Source organism: Bactrocera neohumeralis, unplaced genomic scaffold, assembly GCF_024586455.1.
Source record: "Bactrocera neohumeralis isolate Rockhampton unplaced genomic scaffold, APGP_CSIRO_Bneo_wtdbg2-racon-allhic-juicebox.fasta_v2 cluster11, whole genome shotgun sequence".
Classification (NCBI taxonomy): Eukaryota; Metazoa; Arthropoda; class Insecta; order Diptera; family Tephritidae; genus Bactrocera; species Bactrocera neohumeralis.
The window spans coordinates 22,727,892-22,735,130 of record NW_026089624.1 but is presented as its reverse complement, the minus strand read 5'-3'; the positions used below and the strand labels follow the sequence as shown (position 1 = coordinate 22,735,130).

Sequence of the window (7,239 nt, the reverse complement as noted above, 5' to 3'; positions counted from 1 at the left end):
TCACATATACACCCCATATTTATCTCGTTTAGTTTCAGGTGGTACATAAACCGTAAGATAAACATTACTATTGTACTCTGTAGCAACAGGCTGCAAGAATATTAAAAATAAAATACAACATGGTAAACAGAAACCAGAGAACGTAAATTTTAGAGAAGGTCCAAACAGAGAATGTACTTCATAGAGAATGTTCACGATTCGTAACTTTTCTGAGGGGTACTCGGCAGAGATGAGGGAGTTTCAACACAGTTTTGCATCAGGGGACTCGAAAATAGCATAATTGAGCATTTTCGATGTTAAATGAGAAAAACAATGATACTTAAAATGATAATTCCAATGTTAAGAAACGTACACTTACAGATTCACTTATTTCCAAACGACTCTGCATATAATTTATAGATCTGTATATATTTGCTATGAAAGCACATAAGTATGTATTTTAAAATTGACCAATTTTATGATGGTTTGGGACCCGCTACGTAAAAAACAGTACCAATGAAAACTAATCGGCAGCCTCGAAGAGAGACCCCCCTTTTGATGACGACCATGGCAAACGAATTAAGGATTACGATTTTCAGGCATGCACTTGGAATGTCCGGTCTCTTAATTGGGAAGGTGCCGTTGCCCAGCTGTTTGATGTCCTCGTTAGAGTGCAGGCTGACATTACCGCCGTCCAAGAAATGCGACGAACCAGGCAAAGACTGAGACGAGTAGGTCCTTGTGGCATTATTTACAGTGGCTATATAAAGGAGCGCAAATTTGGTGTGGTGGAGAGGGACTTCATCGTCGAGTACTGTCATTCACCCCGGTAAATGAACGTCTAGCCATAATCCGCATCAAAGCGAAGAGAAGGACTATGTGACCAAAGATGCCTTCTATGAGCGAGTTAATTTTTACCACAAGTAAAAATGAGTCAAAAGAATATATTTTGAGCTGCACCGAAATGTGTACTCTTTATTTATACTCTTGAGACTATTTTATTACATGTTTCTTACTTCTATTTATACTAACTAGTATATTTACTTATTACTAGTTGATAGCTTGTTTAAGTTAAGTCAAGTTAAGTTAGGAGGATGGAGTCAACTCCAAGTCAAAACAGTCAAAACAGTCAAGTCTAAACAGCCTCGGATGAGAGACCCCCCTTTTGATGACGCCCATGGCAAACGGAATAAGGAATCGTAGCGAAAAGAAGAAACGACTAGCGCGCTGTTGTTAACTCGGCTATAATCGCGTAAGCGGTGTCTACGCCAATTAAGAAGAAGAAGTTTGTTTAAATACAGATCGTATTATTTATTTAGGTTTGTTTACATATATATTGTTTGCTTAAAAACATTTGCTTTGTTTTGAGATAAGGTTGTTGTGGTATTCAAACTCAATGTTGTTTTGATACTTGTTTGTTTAGGATTGTTTGTTGTAGTGATAGTGCATTTTAATTGTTCCAACTCAAGGTTGTTTCTGCATTCTGTTTACTGAAACAAAAGGTTGTTTTGATGTTTGTTACATTTATAAGGAATACATTCCTTAACTCTCCCCTTTGTTAAAATGAAATGTCCTCATTTCAAAACATCTAGGCGTGAAGTCGGCTTATAATAATTAATTATTGTATGTGTTTGATTAATTTTTTATGTTTATAATTAATACCTTTATATATTATATACTTAATTCTTTTTTCGTGTTTCATATGTTGTTTTCTTTCAGTTAGTTTTAAATTAGCGTTAATTTTCTAGAATTCACCAACAATTTTCCTTTTTGGTTTGCCTTGTTTTCGGTGCCTGTTTTTGGAATTATTGCCTGTGTTATTCCTTCATTTAACAATTTCTGATTGTTTTCTTTTACATAGCCGATCCAAGTCCATAGGGACTAATGGAGGTTGTCGTTGTTGAGATTGATCCCAAAGATTTCTTTGTTGATATTTGTTTACCCTTTTTCATCTTTAATTTGGTATGTAGTGATGCTTGTGTCTCGTCTTGGTGGGAATGTGGTACTTTTTATATTATCTTTTCCAGGATTCAACGTTGTCCGCTGTTTCAAGGTCTATTGCGAATCTTGATGAAAGTATTATCCACTATTTCAGGACCTATACTTTTGTACCTTGTTCCACTTTTTCAGGAATTGTCGCTGTCCTCTGCTCCAGGGTCTGTTGTGAATCTTGCTGAATTCGCCGCTGTCCGTTTTTTTCAGGATCTGCTATTGATTCATTCTGGAAGTATTGTCCGCTGCTACAGGACTTTTACTTATATCCATTGCCATTTTTTTCTGCACTTTTTTCAAGCATTTAGTGCTGGAAGTAATACTTGCTGTGGAATTTTTTGATTTATTCCTTTCGGAATAAAATCTGGCTTTTTGGATAGCAAATAAATTTGTCATCCCGGTTGAGCCCCCAGTTAATTTTTACATTAAGTAAAAATGAGTCAATATAATATATTTTGAGCCTTACCGAAATGTGTACTCTTTATTTATATTCTTAAGACTGATTTATTACATGTTTCTTACTTCTATTTATACTAACTAGTATATTTACTTATTACTAGTTGATAGCTTGTTTAAATACAGATTGTATTATTTATTTAGGTTTGTTTACATATATATTGTTTGCTTAAAAACATTTGCTTTGTTTTGATAAGGTTGTTGTGGTATTCAAACTCAATGTTGTTTTGATACTTGTTCGTTTAGGATTGTTTGTTGTAGTGATAGTGCATTTCAATTGTTCCAACTCAAGATTGTTTCTGCATTCTGTTTACTGAAACAAAAGGTTGTTTTGGTGTTTGTTACCATTATAAGGAATACATTCCTTAACTAGCGCTTGGAGCGATACCAAAATCGTGCCTGGCGACTTTAACGCCAGGGTGGGCAAAGAAGGTATCTTTGGCGAAACAGTCGATAAATTCAGTCTCCACGAGGAAACATCCCCAAATGGGTAGAGGCTGATCGACTTCACCGGGGCCTGAAATATGGTTATCTGTAGCACTAGATTCCAGCATAAGAAAATTCATCAAGCCATCTGCCTGTCTCCGGATCGAAAAACCACCAACCACATCGATTATGTTGTGATAGACGGAAGACACGTCTCCAGTGTTTTAGATGTGCGTCCGAAAATAATTCGAGTCTTTTATAGAGTGTACAGCTGCTGGCATATGCCGATGATATTGATATCATCGTGCTCAGCACCCGCACCGTTAGTTTTGCTTTCTCCAGACTAGACAAGAAAATGGGTCTGGCAGTGAACGAGCGCAAGAGGAAATATCTCCTGTCATCAAACAAACAGTCGTCGCACTCGCGACTTGGCTCTCACGTCACTGTTGACAGTCATAACTTTGAAGTCGTAGATAATTTAGTCTATCTTGGAATCAGTGTAAACATCACCAATAATGTCAGCCTGGAAATTCAACGCTGGGTAACTCTTGCCAACAGGTGCTACTTCGGTCTGAGTAGGCAATTGAGAAGTAAAGTCCTCTCTTGACGAACAAAAACCAAACTCTATAAGTCACTCATTATTCCCGACCAGCTATATGGTGCAGAGGCTTGGACGATGACAACAACTGATGAGTCGACGTTGCGAGTTTTCGAGAGAAAAGTTCTGCGAAAGATTTATGGTCCTTTGCGCGTTGGCCATGGCGAATATCGCATTCGATGGAACGATGAGCTGTACGAGATATATGACGACATTGACATAGTTGAGCGAATTAAAAGACAGCTGGCTAGGTCATGTTGTCCGAATGGACGGAAACACTTCAGCTATGAAAGTATTCGACGCTGTACCCGCCGGGGAAGCAGAGGAAGAGGAAGACCTCCACTCCGTTGGAAGGACCAGGTGGAGAAGGACCTGGCTTCGCTTGGAATATCCAATTGGCACCACGTAGCGAAATCGCGTAAGCGGTGTCTACGCCAATTAAGAAGAAGAGAAGTGTTCCAAAAAAGTCTTTAAATTGGATGTCTGTGATTTCTTATAGCTATTGTTGTAGCTTGTAATTGCGCTTTGGCATAAGATTCTAACGTGTGGTGATTTAACCGTTTTCTAACCAACATTCCTCCATGTGCCTTTCCATCTGGGTGGTTTGTAACATAGAGTCTTAGTCCCGGTATAAAGAATTTGTTTTTGTTCGTAAGATGAGTTTCTGACAATAGCATTACATCAATATTAGTTTCATCCAGAAATCTAATAAGTTCCAATTTATGTTGGTTAACACCGTTAGCATTCCATAAGCAAATGTTCAATACACTCATTTTTTTACTTGAAAAAGTTTGCAACATTTGGTTTTGTGATTTGATGATCTCTTGAATCATATTTTGCATTGAAGCCATAAATTGTGTAATACATTGGGTAAGGTTTAAAATCATAGTTTCAACGCTTCCATTTGGTTGGTTTTGGGTCAATTGCATTTGTGTAGTATTGCCTATCACCACGTTTGATAGCTCCCTTGTGTAGCATTGTCTTTAAGATTTACTACTTTTGAAATATGGACGGGGATTTTAATATTTTCATTAGATGGAATATTCATCATTTGGTTACGACGAGCTTGGATGCCCTGTGACAACTTCGATTTCAAATCTTTGTATACGGGGCAACCCCTGTAGTTAGCAGTGTGATTTCCTCCACAATTGCTGCATTTTTTATTAAAATCCTCTTTTTTAAGAGTACATTTTGAAGTAGGATGTAGATCACCACACACTACAGAGACACTTCGTAGAGTGCAATATGCTTTCGTGTGTCCATACTCTTGGCAGTTTGTACATTGTACTGGACCATTTCTCTTGTGTGGTTCCTCAACGGTGATCCTGCGATGAAGAAGATATTTTAAATTGTAAATCAGGTGTATTTCATTTTTCTTTAATTTGTTAGAATCTAGCATCAATTCTATTTTGAACATTGGTTGTGGGACTTTGTTCCTGTTAAAAATATTTACTACTGATTTAATGCTAGAACCACATTCTTCTAGTGCTTCTTTAACGTCGTTAGAGTCTACCGAAGACTCTATACCTTTTATGACAACAACTAGGCCTTTTGAGCTCTTCAGTTGGTAAGAGTAGTAATTCTTGTTATTATTTGATAGGAATTTTACAATATCCATGAAACTTTTTTCAGTGTATGTTTGAATTTTTGTTTCGTCTATGTTTCTATTTTCAAGGGCACAATGTGAAAATTCTTTGCGCCTATTATATTGCTAATTTTGGAAACAAGCGCATTTGAACTACGCTCATGCAAATAGATTGGAGGGGGTTTGGCATTCACGACCGTGGTGGTACCCTTTGCTTCGTCGTTAGGCTCTTTTCTTAATAAGGCAAATCTGTTGCCATTAAGAATTTCTTGCTTTTTACTGTTTGGCGTGCCTGCTTGAAATTTTTTGGTATTGACCGCAGTTTTAATAGGACTCAATTTCCTTTCTACATTAGTGTAGCGATCAATACCAGTCTGAACTGATGGACCTTTTTTGCTTGGTACATTCTCACCTTGCATTTTATTTTCCTTCACTGTCCGGGTGCTTGCTGGTACCTGGACAGTGGCTGCTGTCAGTGGATTTGTTGTTGCACGATTGCTTTTTACTGCTGCTTCTGCTGACTGCAATTACTTAGTCTCTCTTTCATCTGATCGCTGCGATGACTCATCATCGCCGTTACATTTGTTTTTGGCAGGAGTTGCTTTTGTTGGCTCGACAAAGCTGAAGTAGGCATTTAAGGAATGCCTACGGTTTTGCGGGTAAGGCTGCGAAGCACTCATTATTGTTTGTTTTTTTTATTTTGTTGTTTGTTTTTATATATTTGTTTTGTGCACTATTTATTAATGTTTGTCTCCACTGTTTTTTATTTGTTTGTTTGTTTTATTTATTATTATTGTTTGCTTACTTTTTGCAAAAATCAGAATCACGGAGCGAATTCAAAAACACGTTCGTACACCTTGAACACTCAAATTTATATCATGCGCATTTGACCCATGTTAATGCAACTTTGAAATGCACAAGAACTTCGTGCATTTAGCTGAATTTACCAAATTTGAGGAAGCAACACTGCTCAAAATGGCCGACTTTTTCTATTTTTTGACAGATATCGCTTGAAGTCTGCTCTCTCCTTTGCGTTTACAGCATCAGCATCAGCAGTTTTATATTGCTAATTAAATTATGTGCAAGTACATATATTAACAAAAACAAATTTGAATATTTTTAAATGGCAGAAAGTAAACAACGCACAGTTTGCTATCCATTTCAATATACTTAACTTTTTCGCACACATTTTTCGCATTACAATCAATTATTGCTTTTAATTTCACTCTATTATCTTTGAACGTAGTTAATAATAAACGAATTTTTTCGTTAAATTTATATTGATTTTCCAAAAATACCAAAATTTCTATTAATAATTTCTCTTATTCACTTTTATTTCACTTTTTTTTTAATAAATAAACAAATTTCACAATCAGCTGTCTAAATGCACAAGTCTGCCGTCTGTCACCATAAAATTTCAATGCGCATTAGCGTTTCTTAAGGTGCATTAATTTCGCTCGTTTGTCAGGGCTATAAGAGGCGAAGCTGCACGTTAAATACAGCATCTACAAATTTCGTCGAAAAATTATGAAGCTGCATGGAGTCTACATAAGCAAAAGTATGACAATCAGCGAGTTCTGTTCACAACGCAGGGGGACAAAATAATGATGCCTAAATTATCTACAACTGCGACGAAACCAAAACTAACTAATGCAGTGCAAAAGATAGAAGAAGAAAAACTAATAATTGTTCGATTAATCCCTCTATCATCTGCAAATATAAAAAACCAATTGAGTTAGTTCAAACATCAGACATAGCAAAAGATCTTACAAACTGTGAAAAGCAGCCAAAAAGTATAGCTCGAGAAGCTGCAAAAATGCAGAACCAAGTTAAGGAAAAACAATATCGCCTCTATATCAGCAAGGGTGATGTAATTAGCTCTCCCAAAGTCATCAATACACAATTTGAAAAATATATCCGACCATGCCCATTGCCCCAAATGATTTTATATCGATTACCTTGGAGTTAAAAACCCTATATGAAAATATTGATAATTCAACACTGGGCTCTGATCTACCTGATGAAAAGCCAAATAAGGACGTGTAAATTAAAGCCGCTGAAGATGTAGGCATGACAGCAGAAGATGGAGAACTGAACCCAAAAACCAAGATGAAGAAAAGGATGGGATGTCAACCAACAAAATACATACAACAATCACCGAAGGACGAAAGCAGTGAAGAGGAGAATACTAAGATGCAAATAA

At 36.7% G+C, this 7,239-nt stretch overlaps 1 pseudogene; it reads right to left on the bottom strand.

Annotated features, from left to right (window-relative positions):
* Window positions 1-5,455, bottom strand: LOC126766054 (uncharacterized; annotated as a pseudogene).
* Window positions 5,456-7,239: the final 1,784 nt, after the last annotated feature.